Here is a 17,695-nt window from a genome sequence, read left to right as displayed (position 1 = left end):
TTAAAGCGCAGTACGACGATATGATAATAAGATAAGATCGTTATTGAGACGAACTCGGTATGTTTTGAATAAGTTAGAATCCGGTGTTGGTCACACAGTAAGGATAAAAAGGCATGCAACATAAAGGGGTGAACTAGTGATCACATATGCATATGAAAATGAGCAAAGCCCAGCGAGGAAGCAACCCAAGAATATGACGTGATCCGTGCAACTAGTATGAGGGTGAACTAGTGATCACATATGCATATAACGTGTCCCGGCCCTCTGATGAGGGACTCGCTGAATAGGATCATGTATAACAGAATCATATGTCATATATGCAAATAACGTGTTCCGGCCCTTTGTTAAGGGACTCGGTAATATGGAATCATGCATGTCAGAATCATGTACCAAATATACATAACGTGTCCCGCCCCTTCATCGCGGTCTCGGTGAAGAATCATCATGTGCCATCCTGGCCGCCATCCCCGTACCATCAAATCATAAATACATACAGATAACGTGTCCCGGCCCGCAAGTACGAGGGACTCGGTGAATGATGCAGAGAAGAGCACGATAACAGAACCTGGCCCCGAGACTCAGTGAATCATACCGCGGAGTACGCACGAGAACATAACATGCCCTGGCCCAGGACGCAGTGAAAGATACATTGAGTCATGCACGAGCAGAGTCGTGAGAAACCATATGCACATAAATCCAGACTCGATGAACACGTACACTTACCGATATTCGGAGGCTCAGAAACGAGTTTCGGGTTCGTCCGAGATAGTATCAGGAAGATATGAGCGTTTGAAATACAGAAACCTCTTCGGACTTTTTAAGCGATCCGAGATCGTACACGAAGACATTAAGGCTTATAGAGCATACTCATATTGGAATACTCGGATCAGACGACTCGTATCCAAATACACATAGTGGAATATTTATATTAGACGCTCATACCAGAATACTCATACGTAGTTATCCTATCGGAATGCTTATACGTAATACTTAGATCGGTGATACTTATGTCGAACATATATATCGAACATTTATTCTCAAATACTTATATCGAACACTTGTATTAGAATATTTCCATCGGAATGCTTATATCAAAATATTCAAATCGATCATTCGTATGAAGCGTTTATGCGAATAGCCGAACCGAACACTCACATCTGAGTTACCAAGTACTTATAACAAACTCGGAACATTAGCCAAAGGTTTTCATTATTTATCGCACGGAAATAAGGCAAATAGAACAATATACATAGGTCTCGGGGATTGTGGGCCCACCTCGGGTCAAATGAGGTGGCGTACCCAATTTACGTATTTTACACTTCATAATATCATTCGTGATAGTTTTAAGATAGTCGGGTCCCATTTGTTCAAGTTCTAGGTGTTTAGACAACTTTTCCAACCATTAGCAACATAATTGATTCAATTCTACTGAAAGAAAAAGGGGCAATTTCGGACGTGGATTCCGAAGAGTAGAGTTGTCCCCAAGGTCCAAATTCAAGCCTAGTATATCTAGGACATGCCAAGAGAAAGAAAGGGTAAGCCTTACATACCTTTTCCGCTTCTTAAGCTTCTCCAAATTCGAATCCCATTTTCTCCAAAATCTACAAATGGTCATATTTACCAAACATTAATTAGTACATTATAGAAGTTGAGTTTTGAAGTAACACTTGTCTACCGAAATTTCGACAGCACTTCCCCTGTAAATACTCCATCCCACCAAGTTCAACTTGGCCAATTTCAATCAACAACAACCCGAGAATGAAACTCGGCCACAATATCAACATCAACACCAAGAATCATATCTCCAATCTTCAATAATTTTACTAAAATACAATCTGGTATTAATAACTCGTTTTACATAATTCAACCACATTTTAGTTTAGATTCCAACCAACTACCACAACACAATTCGCAATTTTACAAATTAAATAAAACATCACTAACACACTCCTTACCTTTAACTTCAAGGACTACATCCATAATCTACATGTCGACAACTTCATTTCAACCCACCAAACCATCATTTTCCTCATAGAATCCACATTAATCACAACTAGAATATCAAATAAAATTAATTTACCATAGCTATCAAAACAGCCCCTTATTCGGCCGCAACCACATCATGCATATTTCCATGGACTTTCATCTACTTCTATACATTACGACAACCAATATACTCATAATATTAATCTACCATTTCCACACAACACACACACACGCACACGGCCAACCCCAACTAGCACACTAAATTTATGGTTTCCATGCATTTTTCCTCATAGAGTTCACAACACAACAACAATCAAACTACTACATGAATTAAATCCAATTGTTCTACACCCACACCCCATTCGGCCACATGCATATCCATATGACCACCATGCAAAATCCCATATTCTCATAAGTTTTATCCTTTTCTACACACTACAACATATATGAACCCTTCATAACATATAAAAAGGAATTAAAGCTTACCTTTCTTCTTCAACTTCTTCACTTGACCAAGGTTGTGAATTTGCAACAAAGAGTGATTCTCTTACTTCACCAATTATACCATGTTGAAGAGCATCTTTGCATTAGTAGAAATGCATGAAGGAACAAATTTTTGGATCAAGGTTGAAAACTTGGAATTTCTTTCTTCCTCTTCTTTTTTTTCTCTTCTTGGCCGAACATGGCCTTTCCTTTTCTTTCCTTTCCTGAACATTCCAAATGGTAAGTTGAATATATATATAATTTGGTCCTCTCATGCTATTTATTTTCAAGTCCCTCAAGAAGAAAAATTATGAACACATGGTCCTTATTCTTTTTCTCAAAGCTTCTAGAATTTTTTTGAAGATGACTTTGTCATCCCTTTCTTTTTTTCCACATGGCCAATGTGGCCCTTTTTGGAACTTTCATGAACTTGTGTGAAATTTCCGTTTTGCCCCTCGGCTTTCCTCAATATTACCATTTGCCCCTAGCCTTCCACATTATCACCATGGGCCATTTTGCGAATTCCTCTTTTGCCCTTAACTTTTCTCAATATCTCCATTCTACCCATGTTCATAAATAATATTCCCAACAACTCGTACATTAAAATTATTTTAGAACATAGTCTTTCCCTCAACTTCTCACCATTGTCTCACAATACCCGAACGTACGAAGTACGGGCTATGACATCCTCCCCCCCTTTAGAACATTCGTCCTCGAATGTTCAACTGGTCTTATAGGGTCTTGTAACGTTTCTGGAGGATTCCCGTTTATAGTTGTCTTTTCCTTTGAGCCCATTCTTTATCTTTCACCCTAGTTCCTTTATAACTGCACTTCTCAGTCTTTATGTGAGTCCTCATTCCGTGTCATAGGTTTCCTAATCCACTGCACCAACTCGTTCATACTTCTTTCATGTATTGTCTTGATAGACCGGTACGCTTTAAACTCTGGCTCCAGGCTACTGAGTTTCCTCCCCTTGGACTCAAAGCCTATAAGATGTTCTCCCCCCCTTTAAGGGGTTCCTTATATGCCGACAGTTCTTCTTTTCAACTCCGTGTACAACATAGCAAGATTTCTTATCATAAGTTTTTCCTTTTACTTTCCGTCGATACCCTCACATACGAGATATCATACATGTTCATATACATATACACATATAATTAGTATCAACTAACCCACAAAATACTTCCAGACGCTATTCAAGCCTATCCAAATTCCAGAGCCGTGACGTACTTTCTGTCTATTCTCTAGTCTAGCCTGTTGCGCGTTACGTGGCCTTTTATGGTCTCCAACCATCTCGTATATTCTAATTTCACTTAGGCCATTACGTTTTTCATTTGTCTTTTACGGCCCTAATCTTTGGAATTTCTTGCATACTTCCCGGGGTCACCCATCATGAAATTACTCCCACCTGAGCACGCTTAACCCCGAAGCTTTGGTGGGATTTGGTGCCTTAACGCCGATATAATCGCGTTCACTTCCTCGTATGTCCTTTACTACATAATCTGGAGCCGGTCAAACTTTTACAGATTCCGAGGCATATTCGCAACACGTCCTTTCTTGTACAATTACTATTTTACCCTTGCACGTTCTTATTATTCAAAATCAGACACCGCAAATGTCAACAATACCTTACGGGGCATATGGCCACATATCACCTTCTAGCCATCTAACTTTCGTTTCGTATAACGTAACAAATATTTTCGACTTGCCCTTGTAACCTTTCCATATCGTTACTTGCTTCCTTCCGTCGTATGTAAGGCTTACATATGGAATTTCATTCTCCTATGACTTGGCTCTATCGCACAATCTCTATGACAGTAAAGAAGGTCAACAATCCCTAGATGCCCGTAGAAACCCTCGTTTATGAATGCGGCGCGCTTCACACCATAAATGAGGACTCTCTTGGACACGACTTTGCAGACAACCCCTAGGACGGACACGCTCGATACCACTTTGTCACACCTAACCTTATTGGGGTGTGATGGGCACCCGACCCCACGTCCGGAGCCGAGCGAACCCACAGACTCTTGTTACGCACATAAATATTTTTTTTTCTAATAAATATAAAATACAAAATACAACTTTCAGAAATAATTATTTTCGTTGCTTTCAAATTACATAAAACCGGTAGTCAAAACGTAACCAACACATATAACGTATCGGCTGACGGAGCCGCTTACGACCGACAACCAATACCCACGACGCTCGTCCGCAAAGTCTCTAACATCCATACGTAAAGCATATCATACGGACTCTAACTCGGCAACACTCCAGAGCAAATGGAGCGCCAATCGGTACCTCTTCTATAACGGCTGCTAATCATGGGAGTACCGCGCGGCATGAAACGCGACCTCGAAGACGGGGGGTCGTACGGAATATGTGCGAGTATGTAAGGCATGCAACGCAAAGTAACAACTATAATCGAATGTATTAACTATCACACACACTACTCGAATACCGGACGCTTACCTTTCGTACGCGGTCCATACACAATTGTCTCATACGCCGGAAAAGGTACGGAAAGTAAGAGGGTCGACAAAGAGTACCAAAATGCTTATATTACAATCACAGACGCATGTCCGAAGAGGTGCAGAAAATACGAGTGCACGGGAGATGTCACACGTCGGACGGAGTACAAAAACGTCGATTATTCGGATAAGATTATGTATCGGACAATAATTCCGAACGCGTAATGCTCGGATGACATGACTTTTATACCGGATGTAATACGAACGTACGGAATATTCGGATGAGGTCATATAGCGGACGGAATACCGAGCGTAGTAATTCCCTAATGCTTACTTTCCGCATACGTATTAGATTATGAATATCGTAATCATATAGAATTTACACGGATACGTAACCCGCCTCTTTACGAAGGGACGCGGCGAACGTAATCACCATATGCCAAAGTAACATATCTTATATGCGTGTAACGTGTCCCGGCCCTCTGAGCAGGGACTCGGTGGATAGACTCATCAATGCATGTCAAAATCATATATCACATATGCATATAACGTGTCCGCCCTCTCATGAGGACTCTTTCATAGGATCATGTATAAGTAATCATATGTCATATATGCAAATAACGTGTCCCGGCCCTTTGTTAAGGGACTCGGTAATATGGAATCATGCATGTCGGAATCATGTACCAAATATACATAACGTGTCCCGCCACCCATCGCGGGTCTCGGTGAATAATCATCATGTGCCATCCTGGCCGCCATCCCCGTACCATCAAATCATAAATACATACGAGATAACGTGTCCGCCCGCAAGTACGAGGGACTCGGTGAATGATGCAGGAAGAGCACGATAACGTAACTCGGCCCCGGACTCGGTGAATCATACGCGGAGTACGTACGAGAACATAACATGCCCGGCCAGACGCAGAGTGAAAGATACATTGAGTCATGCACGAGCAGAGTCGTGAGAAACCATATGCACATAAATCCAGACTCGATGAACACAGACACTTACCGATATTCGGAGGCTCAGAAACGAGTTTCGGGTTCGTCCGAGTTAGTATCAGGAAGATATGAGCGTTTGAAATACAGAAACCTCTTCGGACTTTTTAAGCGATCCGAGATCGCACACGAAGACATTAAGGATTATAGAGCATACTCATATTGGAATACTCGGATCAGACGACTCGTATCCAAATACACATAGTGGATATTTATATCAGACGCTCATACCAGAATACTCATACCGCAGTTATCCTATCGAATGCTTATACCCGAATACTTAGATCGGGATACTTATGTCAGAACATATATATTAGAACATTTATTCTCAAATACTTATATCAGAACACTTGTATTAGAATATTTCCATCGGAATGCTTATATCAAAATATTCAAATCGATCATTCGTACCGAAGCGTTTATGCCGTAATAGCCGAACCGAATACTCACATCCGAGTTACCAAGTACTTATAACAAACTCGGAACATTAGCCAAAGGTTTTCATTATTTATCGCACGGAAATAAGGTAAATAGAACAATATACATAGGTCTCGGGATTGTGGGCCCACCTCGGGTCAAATGAGGTGGCGTACCCAATTTACGTATTTTACACTTCATAATATCATTCGTGATAGTTTTAAGATAGTCGGGTCCCATTTGTTCAAGTTCTAGGTGTTTAGACAACTTTTCCAACCATTAGCAACATAATTGATTCAATTCTCTTTTGAAAGAAAAAAGGGCAATTTCGGACGTGGATTCCGAAGAGTAGAGTTGTCCCCAAGGTCCAAATTCAAGCCTAGTATATCAGGACATGCCAAGAAAAAGAAAGGGTAAGCCTTACATACCTTTTCCGCTTCTTAAGCTTCTCCAAATTCGAATCCCATTTTCTCCAAAATCTACAAATGGTCATATTTACTAAACATTAATTAGTACATTATAGAAGTTGAGTTTTGAAGTAACACTTGTCTACCGAAAATTTCGACAAAGACTTCCCCCGTAAATACTCCATCCCACCAAGTTCAACTTGGCCAATTTCAATCAACAACAACCCGAGAATGAAACTCGGCCACAATATCAACATCAACACCAAGAATCATATCTCCAATATTCAATAATTTTACTAAAATACAATCTGGTATTAATAACTCGTTTTACATAATTCAACGACATTTTAGTTTAGATTCCAACCAACTACCACAACACAATTCGCAATTTTACAAATTAAATAAAACATCACTAACACACTCCTTACCTTTAACTTCAAGGACTACATCCATAATCTACATGTCGACAACTTCATTTCAACCGCCCCAAACCATCATTTTCCTCATAGAATCCACATTAATCACAACTAGAATATCAAATAAAATTAATTTACCATAGCTATCAAAACAACCCCTTATTCACCGCAACCACATCATGCATATTTCCATGGACTTTCATCTACTTCTATACATTACGACAACCAATATACTCATAATATTAATCTACCATTTCCACACAACACACACACACGCACACGGCCAACCCCAACTAGCACACTAAATTTATGGTTTCCATGCATTTTTCCTTATAGAGTTCACAACACAACAACAATCAAACCACTACATGAATTCAATCCAATTGTTCTACACCCACACCCCATTCGGCCACATGCATATCCATATGACCACCATGCAAACTCCCATATTCTCATAAGTTTTATCCTTTTCTACACACTACAACATATATGAACCCTTCATAACATATAAAAAGGAATTAAAGCTTACCTTTCTTCTTCAACTTCTTCACTTGGCCAAGGTTGTGAATTTGCTACAAAGAGTGATTCTCTTACTTCAACAATTATACCATGTTGGAGAACATCTTTACATTAGTAGAAATGCATGAAGAAACAAATTTTTGGATCAAGGTTGAAAACTTGGAATTTCTTTCTTCCTCTTCTTTTTTTTCTCTTCTTGGCCGAACATGGCCTTTCCTTTTCCTTCCTTTCTTGAACATTCCAAATGGTAAGTTGAATATATATATAATTTGGTCCTCTCATGCTATTTATTTTCAAGTCCCTCAAGAAGAAAATTATGAACACATGGTCCTTATTCTTTTTTCTCAAAGCTTCTAGAATTTTTTTTTGAAGATGACTTTGTCATCCCTTTCTTTTTTTCCACATGGCCAATGTGGCCCTTTTTTGGAACTTTCATGAACTTGTGTGAAATTTCCGTTTTGCCCCTCGGCTTTCCTCAATATTACCATTTGCCCCTAGCCTTCCACATTATCACCATGGTCCATTTTGCGAATTCTCTTTGCCCTTAACTTTTCTCAATATCTCCATTCTACCCATGTTCATAAATAATATTCCCAACAACTCATACATTAAAATTATTTTAGAACATAGTCTTTCCCTCAACTTCTCACCATTGTCTCACAATACCCGAACGTATGAAGTACGGGCTATAACAAGGACGAGCCAGAGGGCGAAAGAACCATGTCTAAGATTGAACGTACTTGATATAAGTTATACAAGGACAGTGATGCCACCTGTAAGTATTGGTATGCTAAGAATAAGACTAAGTAAGTATTTGATAAGAAGAGCGAAGGCTTATCAAGGACGATGCAGTTGTGATATTTCGGGGACACTACGGAAAAACGTAACGATGGTTTAAGCCAATCACTAAAATAGAATTAGTCTTTGAGGACGGACGAGGCGTGGCGGTGGTTGAACTAAGGATCTGTCTCGGTACCAGTGGTGGTAAGACAAGAGAAGGGAAGGAAAGGTAGAACAGGAGGATTAGCAAAGCGGCGCTGAGGTATTTCTTGGGCTAATCTGGATACCTTCGCATATTCTTACAGAGGTTGCACCAAAATGAGTGGCAGGAGAGTAAAGGGCAAAAAAGATCTCCTAACTAGAGGTACAAAAGGGCGTTGGCAAAGATGACGAACTCAAGAAGACACTTGGAATGACAGTGACAGTTGGAAAATTTTGAAGGAAAAAGAGAAATGCTGCTCCCATAAATGGAAATAAAAGTCCGCGTCGGAAAGCTAACAAGGAATAAGGACTGACGAAAGGACCTCTAATATAAGGAAATCGGAGGTACGAATAGTTGTGTTGCAAGATAACCATAAGGGAATAAGAATTTCCATGGCCCTATGCTTGGGAAGTTGTATGGCAAGATTTGAGGAATAGTAATAAAGGTGTGAAAGAACGGAAACCCGAACTGATAAGCTACAGACAGTCGCCGCAGCGTATGACTAAGAGCAACAGGTATAGGAGGGATAGCCAAGACTCCAATAATGGAGACAAAATTTTGGGTAAGAGTGAGATATCAGTTAAATTCTGGCCAAATACGCGAAGGCAAAGAAGTGGAAGAAATAGGATTGGTAGATGAGATTGCATGCCACGGTAATAAAGGAAACCCCCCCAAGGTCCTTAGAAGACCTTACGAGACCAGTTGAATATTCGAGGACGAATGTTCTAAAGGGGGGAAGGATGTTATATCCCGTATTTTGTACAATGGGATATTTCGAGTAAGTTGCGGAAAGTTAAGGACAAGGTTATTTTTTTTCGATTTTGTGAAGAATGCACAAGTTGCTTGTAAGTATCATTGGCATGGAATATTAAGGGCAAACCCAGAATTTGGAAATTTGTTATTATTCATGACTTCTTGGAGAAGCCACAAGTGGCCGTGGGCCCCACCCATATTTTGGCCAATTGTTTTAAGCCATAAAGGGGGTCATGTGTTCACTTCATATTTATAGGGGGTGTATGTATATGTATAATTCATGACCATGCAAGCCATATTCATCATCCAAGAAAATTCTAGAAAATTGGAGAAAATTGGAAAAGAAAAAAAGAAAGAAAAGATTGCACATGACCGGCCATGTGCTATATATATACATATATATATATATATATATATATATATATATATATATATATATATATATATATATATATATATATATATATATATATATATATATATATATATATGTATAAGTGGTGACAACAAGGCACAATTTATTATTCATAAGCTCTAGAAATTTCAAGAGAGAGAGGAGGAGAGAAACATGGAGAAAACATGGAGACCATTCGGCTAAGAGGGCTGGCCGAGTATGGTCCCTCAAATATGATCAAGAAAAATTCCTTTCTCCTTGTCTCTCTACTAATTGGAAGGCCCTCGTCAACGTGGAGTAGTTGTTGGAACAAGAAAACCGCTCGTTTTGCGAAACAAGTTCTAGCCGAGTGGAGAAGTTGATTGGAAAAGGTGAGGTTTAACTTCCTTTACATGGTTTATAGATGGTTGTGTGTGTTGTGGTATGTTGGTGTTGAATGAAGCCATGAAGTTATGTTGTGGAAGTTTGGCCGTGTAAGTGTGTATGGTGTAGGAAAAATGAATTAATGTTATTTAGTATTCTAGTTGATGTTGTTGTGGATTTTATGTTGTAAAATGAAGGTTTAATGGTTCAAGATTGAAGTTGTAATCGTGTGGCCCGTTTGGAAGCTAATGTGATTCTAATATGCTTTCTTGAATTTAAGGAAATAATGTTGTAAACATGTGGATTTTTTATGTAGATTATGAGTTTTGGAAGAAAGGACAATGTTATGGTTGTCATGTTGAATTGGGAAGGTTTCGGGTACTATGGTATATTGGATGGGTTGTTGTAAATAATGCGGATTGTTTGAAGCATTCTTGAATTTTGTTTGAATGGTTTCGGATTAATATTTGAATGTAAGCGTCGATGTTGGCTTGAATGTATGCAGTTGAATTGAACATAATTGGAATGTTGACGAATGTGTGGAGAAGAGTTGTTAGTGTTAGAATGCGCTTCAGAATTATTATTAATGTTGTTTATAAGGTTGTTGGTATTGTTGTTGATGACTTTGGCCGAGTTGAATTCTCGGTGGTTGGATTTATAGTGGGAGATGCTGCCCAAATTTCGTAAATAAGTGATGGCTTGGAAGTGGATTCTTAAGTGTTGTGACTAATGGTTAATGCCTTATGACGTTGCTGTAGATTGTTGGAAGCCCGAGACTTAAGTCTGACTAGCGTAGGAAGCAAACGAGGTATGTAAAGCTCAACCTTTCTTTCTTTGGCATGTCTTAGTTAAAAGTAAGTTACGACACGAGCTTCGAGGTAACTCTATTCTTGCGATCCGAGCATGTCTATGATTCTTATTTGCTTCTTGATATTCGTATTCTTAATGTAGTCGAATTATGGTTCTTATGTTTTGGTAAGACTAAATTTCAAAAGTTGCATAAAAGTTTTATTTTCAAAAGAGTTTTGTTCTTAAATGGTTCCGTAACTACGAACGACCGTAACTTTCACAAAAGGGCTCGGATTGCTTCGATATGTTTGTAGAAAGTCCTAAATTGAATAATGTCTGTAACTTTCCGAGGCGGACTCGGATTGGGTTGATGTATGACTACGATCCCAATGGTTATTTAATATGTTTATGATGTTTGATATGTTCCGAGTAGTGTCCGAAAGATACTCGAGGTAACTTTTGTCCCGATTTTCAAATGACGATCCGTTTATTTCATTAAGTCTCCGAAAAATGATTTATGTGCATATGGTTTCTACTACTCGCCGTGCCAAGCTCAATGTGTCTTTCACTGAGTCCTGGGCCAGGACACGTATTCGTGCACATTCCTCTGCATTATTCACCGAGTCCCTCACTAGAGGGCCGAGACACGCTATATATATATATATATATATATATGATGTGATGATATTGGGATGGCGGCCAGGATGGCATATGATGATTCTCTTCACCGAGTCCCTCACTAGAGGGCCGGGACACGCTATGTATATATATATATATATATATATATGATGACATGATTTTCCTTACCGAGTCCCTCACTAGAGGGCCGGGACACGCTATATGTTTATATTATGATTATATGACATTGACATGCATGATATATGTTTTCAAAGGCAATTCTTATGATTTTCCATATTCTTTGCTTCAGTATGATCCCGCTTATCGTATTCCATGCTTTACATACTCAGTACATATTCCGTACTAACCCCCTTTCTTCGGGCCGCGTTTCATGCCCGTGTACACCCTGCATGAGCCAAGATAGTAGTAGAAGACGTTCTAGCGGGATTGGCGAGCTCCATTTTCTCCGGAGTGCTGCCAAGTCGGAGTATTATATTATGGTATCATGTTTCATGTTTGAGACTTTGCAGACAGTGTCATGTATATAGTGTGTCAGTGACGTGAGCGGCTCCGTAAGCCGATGTGTTATTGTGTGTTGTGTTACAAGTTTCATATGTGTACAGATTTCCTTTGATTTGAGAAGAACGAAAAGCATGTTTTTCTTAAAAGTTTACATTATGTTTTCATTTCACGACTTAAGGGCCCAGTATGATTATGAATGTCATGAGAGTCAGCGGGTTCGCTTGGCCCTTGGTAAGGGTCGGGTGCCCATCACACCCTATCGGATTAAGGGTGTGACACCAGCGATATTGAAAGCTACAAAGCACGCAGGTAAGCAAAGGTATGAAAGATATGTGTCGGGTAAGAAATTGAAGTACGATTGAAATTCAAGTTGAAGACTAAAAGGGAAAGTAAGCAAGAAGGTGTAACAGGTGTAGTTTGAGTTGGGCATACGAGGTATGCTCATCATTTTCGTACTGTTGATGATATTGGGAGCCCTGTGTGGCTGTGATATGATATGATATGTATATACATATGTTGGCCCTGTGAGGCATTGTTGGCATTTCCTGCGTGAAGGTTTTGAGATAGTAACAGTTACAGAGGAAACTCTGCCAAAATTTTCTAGAAATAAAGAAAGAATGAGATATAGGCTTCTAATATGTCTTGGAAGGTCATGCCAATAGTAATGATAAGATTTGACTAAGCTACGAGTACGGCCGACACCGAGAAAGAAGTTAATTGTTGAATCGGGGATAATAATAATTATAAGGTCGATGTTGATATGGTACAAAGAAATTGGAAAGGGCTTGTGACACTAAGAGATGATTTGGAGAAGACTAGCAAACATTGATAGAGAGTTATATTAAGGTACCGACGGAATGGATAAGCAGGGACGAATTATGACGAGCTTATGGTTAAAAAAAAAGTAATAGTAGGATTAAGACAAGAGCACAGAGGAAAGGAAACGTGGCGAATATGAATGTATTGATAAGACAGCTTGGGAGACATTGAGGATAAAGCGGACCGTAAAAGGGTAAAAGGTTAAGAAGTGTCATGTTATAGGATTGATTACGAACAAGACATAATGTGAATATAATGGGGATTGTTATGAAAATAAGTAAGGCCTAGTGAGAAAGTGGCCAAAAGCTATGATGTGATCTATGTAGCTAGAACATAAAGGCAAGTGTGGAACGGAAAAGCGAGCTATAGAACGAATAAGGAAGGCTTGTCAAGTTCTGTAGGAGAAGTTTGGAATGAGGGTTATATAATAACGGGAACGATAGCGAGTGTAAGAAAAGAAAGGGTAATTGGAAGAAGGAAATAAGAAGAAAGCGAGGTAACAGCGTAGTAAAAGACCATGACATATATAGCCAAGGATACGAGTACTATAAGTGACGGAACTGCGAAAGACTCGGTTATAGAAAGGATGAGGAACGAGGTAGAATGAGAACGTTTCGGAATCTGTTAAGATTTTAACTTACTCCAGATTATGTGATGAAGGTCATGCGGTGAGGTGGACGCGGTTATATTAGCATTACAGCATCGTATTTCATCAGAGTTCCAAGGTTAAGCGTGCTGGAGCGAGAGAAATTTTAGGATGGGTGACCCCCTAGGAAGTTTTCTGAAAGCCTTACAAATTCAGACGTAAGAAGCAAATGAGAAGTTAGAGTAGTCTAAGGAAAATTTGAGTCTGCGGAGTGGGCAGAAACCTTAAGAGATCGTGAAGAACAGGCAGACTGAACCGGTAAAAAGAAGGAAGGTGCGTCACAGCTTTAGAATTAGGGTGAGTTGAGTAGTGGTTGGGAATCTTCTGTGAGCGAGATGCTAGTGACTATGTATACATAGGTGTGCATGTGATGCCCGTACATGGCTATATTACCGGATATGCGTATTCCGGCAACCAACGTGGCGGCATATGGAAAGCATTAATCGGACAGGGTAACGAAGTTCAAGTGAGAAGCAATATATAAATGGCACAAACGTTACAAGGCAAGCTGATGTTGTTTTCACTACAAGTTAAGCCTGGAAAGTCCTAATACAATGATATTTGGAAAAGAAAGAAAGCGAGTAGATGGAAAGAAAGGGAATTAAAATGTCAGAATAAAAGTGTCGCCTAAGTGAGACGGGAAATACGGACATAGGGCAAAGTATAATCGGGTAATAGTAAGTATGCCCCTTAAGGGGGGAAGCGAGGGAGAGAGATGGAAAGAGAGACCGCCTATAAGTAGGAAGTGAGAAAATCAAAGGAGTGAGTAAAGAAAGGGAAAAGAGTATGACAAATAGGCTACCAGCGAATGTTAGTACGGAGGGAATATGTGGAATAGCATGAACTAGGAGAAAGAAAGACCGTGACTAAGATTGAATATACGTCCATGAGTCGTACAAAAGTGGTTATGTTACCTATGAACATTATATGCTAGGGAAGAAACCACGCAAATACTTGGTGAGAAAAGCTTGGATTCAGTAATAACAGTATGGTCACGAGATCTTGGGTCCATTAAGGAAAGATGTAAAGATGGTTTAAGCTTAGCTCGAGATACACTGGACATTATTACATGCTCACAAGGTCGGAAGACTGCGTACTAAAAACGCGGCTTTTATTAAAGTATTGTAGCGGAGAAATATAATTGGGAGGTGAAACTGCAGGTTATAGTAAGAAAAGGAAACCCCCCCCCCCTAAGGTCCTTACAAGACCTAATGAGGCTAATTGAACATTCGAGGACGAATGTTCTAAAGGGGGGAAGGATGTTATATCCCGCATTTTGCGCATTGGGATATTCCGAGTTAATTGCGGAAAGTTAAGGACAAGGTTATAATTTTTTTTCAATTGTGTTAGAGTGCATAAGTTGCATAGTCATCTTTTATTGGTATGGAGTATTAAGGGCAAAATTGGAATAAGGAAAATTAGGGGCTAAGAGTGGGAACAAATTATTTCATGAAATAGCCACAACTAGCCATGTGGCCGTGGGGTCATGTGGGACCCACACATGGCTAACCAATTGTTTCAAGCCATCAAAGGGGCCATGTGTTCATATTATATTTGTAAGTATATATATATATATATATATATATATATATATATATATATAAGTCATGAAAAGCAAGACAATTCATCACTCATAATTCTAGAAAATTGGAGAAGTTTGGAGGAAAGAAAGAAGGAGAACAACATTCGGCCATGGTGGCTGAATTTGGCACCCCAAAATTGACCATGGAAAATTATTTTCTTCTAGCTCTCTTACTAATTGGAAGGTCCTCGTTAACGTTGAGTGGTTGCTGAAGCAAGCAAATCGTTCGTTGTCGCAATTTACCCACCTTAGCCGAGGACGGAACTAGGTGAAGAGGTGAGGTTCAATCTCTTTTACATGTTTTATAGATGGTTGTGTGTGTTGTAGTGTGTTGAAATGAATGAAATTCATGAAAGTGTGATGTTGAAGTTGTAGCCGTGTGTTGTATTGTAGCCGTGAGTATGTGATGTTATGTAAAAGTGAAGAACTAAATTTATTTAGTATGTTTGGGTTGTTGTGTTGTGGATTATGTAATGAAAATGAAAGTATTAGATGACACAAGTTGAAGTCGGGGACCGTTTGGGAGTTAATGTAGAAGTTAGTATATTGGTAATATAGTTCTTGCATTTACATGAATGATATTGTAATATGTGGTTGTTGATATAGTTTATGAATTTGGAAGAAAGAAATGTGTTGTTGTTGTTTTCTTGGACTTGGAAGGTTTCGCCGCATTGTGTGTTGGATGGGCTAATTTGGATATTTTGTGGATTGTTGGAAGCATTCTTGAATCTTGTTTGAATGATCTCGGATTAGTATTTGAATATGTGAGTGTCACGACCCAACCCCGTAGGCCATGACTAGTGCCCGAATTGGGCACCCAAACACAATCCCAAATCCGAGTCGCAAACAGATGGCTTATATAGACACAAATATCAAACGCTGTCTCAGATTATATCAAACTGTCTCAAACACATCTCAAACACAACCGAATATATATCAAAAGCCGGAAAGGCTATCAGATGGCGCAACAGCCCAAAACATATACAAATGCAAGCCGACGAGGCTGCCACGGCGAATGGGATCGCCCAGAACATACAACATACACACACAACTGTACAAAATGGGCATAACCCACATACATGTCCACAGACGTCTAAACAGACAAACGGAATCATAAGACTTTATTGGCCTCGCCGTACCCCCGAACAAATATATACAAATGCAACGAACGAATATATACCAAAATATGGCTCCGAATAGATGAGCACTCCAATCGAGAAGAGGGTGTCCTCAACAGTGGATCACCAACCGCGTCTGCGTACCCGCGGGCATGAAACGCAAGAAATTTCAAAGAAAGTGGGGTCGATACGAAATATGTACTAAGTATGCAAAGCAGAAAATATAGTATACAAATCTAAATCATACTCGAACAGAAGTACAGAAAGTAAATGCGTTTCCAAAATATCAAAATGTTTACTTTTAAAAATACAAGTCATGCATAAGGCTCAAAAAATATGGTCGCCCGCCCATCGATGGCGCCATAACACAGCATAACACCAAAAGGTTTCAAATCTCCGTATCCCCGTCACATATCATACACAGCATAACGCCATACACAGCATAACACCAAATATAGTGGAACCCGGCCCTCTAGCGAGGTGCTCGGCGAACTATAACACAGCATAACACCGGAATATAACAAAGCGCGCACGACAACGATGTAACCGGCCCGGGACTCGGCGAAAGATATAATAGAATGCACGAACGGAGTCGTGAGTAACCATATGCATAAAATCATTATCGTAGACTCAAAAAAATAAGTAAAATGATCACACTTAAAATCGGGATATTAGTCATATCGTATTTTGTCAAAAGTCATCAGAATTGCAAAAGAAGAGTCGCGGGGCCCACGGACGGGTGTTGACCCGAGTCGGGCCCGCCTATGAAAAACATACTTATCATACATCATACAATCTCCTACGAGCATATCGAGGCAATCCGAGCCTTTCTGTGAAAGATACGAGCGTTCGTAGTTACGGAACTTTTTTTAAAACAAACTTTTTGTGCAAAAGTTGAAAATCAAATATTTCAAAAGCATAAAGGCCAATATTTCATCATACCAACATACGAATTTCCAAGAAACGAATAGGAGTCATAAACATGCTCGGATTGCGAGAATAGAATTTCCTCGAGGTCGCGGCCATAGCCTATTTGTAACTAAGGCATGTCAAAGAAGAAAGAATGGAGCTTTACATACCTCGTACGCACTCAACGTTAGATCAAACTCAAGATAAATCCAACCTACGTCTCGGGCTGCCCAAGGTCTACAAATAAGCCATAAGATGCCAAACATTAGCTAGAGACATTTTGGGCATTTAATTCCAATTTAGCCCTTAATTCTACAGAAATTTGGGCAGCATTTCCCCTGTAAATAGGCCAACCCCGAGAATTTAACTTGGCCAAATCAACAACAACAACAACAACAACCAACCTAGCAACATTAATAATCAATCCGAAAGGCAATACAACAATAATAACTCTCTTTTCCATCATTCAACAACATTCATAAATTCAATTCAACGCTTACCTTCA

Source organism: Lycium ferocissimum, chromosome 12, assembly GCF_029784015.1.
Source record: "Lycium ferocissimum isolate CSIRO_LF1 chromosome 12, AGI_CSIRO_Lferr_CH_V1, whole genome shotgun sequence".
Lineage (NCBI taxonomy): Eukaryota > Viridiplantae > Streptophyta > Magnoliopsida > Solanales > Solanaceae > Lycium > Lycium ferocissimum.
Note: the sequence above shows the minus strand (reverse complement) of the source record.